The sequence below is a fragment of the Dunckerocampus dactyliophorus genome, unplaced genomic scaffold, assembly GCF_027744805.1.
Source record: "Dunckerocampus dactyliophorus isolate RoL2022-P2 unplaced genomic scaffold, RoL_Ddac_1.1 HiC_scaffold_32, whole genome shotgun sequence".
NCBI classification, from domain to species: domain Eukaryota; kingdom Metazoa; phylum Chordata; class Actinopteri; order Syngnathiformes; family Syngnathidae; genus Dunckerocampus; species Dunckerocampus dactyliophorus.
Genome location: NW_026559868.1, coordinates 30001 through 32500, shown reverse-complemented (window position 1 = coordinate 32500; position 2500 = coordinate 30001).

Genomic DNA, 2500 nt, shown 5'->3' with positions numbered 1-2500 from the left:
GGGTACTCCGCCCATTGACTCCCATTCATTTGACACTTTGTCGTTTTTCCAGACCTTTTTTCACGCATTGGGTACTCCGCCCATTCACTCCCATTCATTTGACACTTTGTCGTTTTTTCAGCACTTTTTTCGCGCATTGGGTACTCCGCCCCATTCACTCCCATTCATTTCACACTTAGAAAAATCATCCGAGCGGCTCTCCACGCATTTTATAGCCGCTTTGGGGCTCCAGCCGCCTCGGCCTTCATTTCTGACTAGGCTCGTGTGGACTTTGTCGTTTTTTCAGCACTTTTTTCGCGCATTGGGTACTCCGCCCCATTCACTCCCATTCATTTCACACTTTGAAAAATCATCCGAGCGGCTCTCCACGCGTTTTATAGCCGCTTTGGGGCTCCAGCCGCCTCGGACTGCATTTCTGACTAGGCTCGTGTGGACTTTGTCGTTTTTTCAGCACTTTTTTTACACATTGGGTACTCTGCCCCATTCACTCCCATTCATTTGACACTTTGAAAAATCATCCGAGCGGCTCTCCACGCGTTTTATAGCCGCTTTGGGGCTCCAGCCGCCTCGGACTGCATTTCTGACTAGGCTCGTGTGGACTTTGTCGTTTTTTCAGCACTTTTTTTACACATTGGGTACTCTGCCCCATTCACTCCCATTCATTTGACACTTTGAAAAATCATCCGAGCGGCTCTCCACGCGTTTTATAGCCGCTTTCAGACTCCTGCCGCCTCGCCTGCACTTCCGCCTCGGTCCGTTAGGATTTAGGCCTTTTTTCAGCACTTTTTCTCCGTTCCTCCGGGGCGACAGCGGCTCTCCACGCATTTTATAGCCGTTTTCAGACTCCTGCCGCCTCGCCTGCACTTCCGCCTCGGTCCGTTAGGATTTAGGCCTTTTTTCAGCACTTTTTCTCCGTTCCTCCGGGGCGACAGCGGCTCTCCACGCATTTTATAGCCGTTTTCAGACTCCTGCCGCCTCGCCTGCACTTCCGCCTCGGTCCGTTAGGATTTAGGCCTTTTTTCAGCACTTTTTCTCCGTTCCTCCGGGGCGACAGCGGCTCTCCACGCATTTTATAGCCGTTTTCAGACTCCTGCCGCCTCGCCTGCACTTCCGCCTCGGTCCGTTAGGATTTAGGCCTTTTTTCAGCACTTTTTCTCCGTTCCTCCGGGGCGACAGCGGCTCTCCACGCATTTTATAGCCGTTTTCAGACTCCTGCCGCCTCGCCTGCACTTCCGCCTCGGTCCGTTAGGATTTAGGCCTTTTTTCAGCACTTTTTCTCCGTTTCTCCGGGGCGACAGCGGCTCTCCACGCATTTTATAGCCGTTTTCAGACTCCTGCCGCCTCGCCTGCACTTCCGCCTAGGTCCGTTAGGATTTAGGCCTTTTTTCAGCACTTTTTCTCCGTTTCTCCGGGGCGACAGCGGCTCTCCACGCTTTTTATAGCGGTTTTCAGACTCCTGCCGCCTCGCCTGCACTTCCGCCTAGGTCCGTTAGGATTTAGGCCTTTTTTCAGCACTTTTTCTCCGTTCCTCCGGGGCGACAGCGGCTCTCCACGCTTTTTATAGCCGCTTTGGGGCTTTAGCCGCCTCGGCCTGCATTTCTGACTAGGCTCGTGTGGACTTTTTCAGCACTTTTTTTGTGCATTGGGTACTCTCGCCCATTGACTCCCATTCATTTGACACTTTGTCATATTTTCAGCACTTTTTTGGCGCATTGGGTACTCTCGCCCATTGACTCCCATTCATTTGACACTTTGTCATATTTTCAGCACTTTTTTGGCGCATTGGGTACTCTCGCCCATTGACTTCAATGCATTTACTGCAACTCCTGCCTGTGTCCGCCAGAGGGCGTCTGGCTTAACAGCGGCTCTCCACGCTATTTCTATCCGCTTTGAGGCTCCAGGCAGCTCGGCCTGGGTTTCTGAATTTCTCCCTTGACACTTTGTTACTTTTTCACCTTTTTTCTCATTTCATCCAGGGACACAGCGGCTCTCCACAGACTTTCCCGCGGCCCCTGGGCTCCAGGACCCTAGGCATGGGTTTCTGCCTAGCTCCCTTGACACTTTGCCATTTTTTCACCTTTTTTCTCATTTCATCCAGGGACACAGCGGCTCTCCACAGACTTTCCCGCGGCCCCTGGGCTCCAGGACCCTAGGCATGGGTTTCTGCCTAGCTCCCTTGACACTTTGCCATTTTTTCACCCTTTTTCTCATTTCATCCAGGGGCACAGCGGCTCTCCACAGACTTTCCCGCGGCCCCTGGGCTCCAGGACCCTAGGCATGGGTTTCTGCCTAGCTCCCTTGACACTTTGCCATTTTTTCACCTTTTTTCTCATTTCATCCAGGGACACAGCGGCTCTCCACAGACTTTCCCGCGGCCCCTGGGCTCCAGGACCCTAGGCATGGGTTTCTGCCTAGCTCCCTTGACACTTTGCCATTTTTTCACCCTTTTTCTCATTTCATCCAGGGCAACAGCGGCTTTCCACAGACTTTGCAGCCGCCC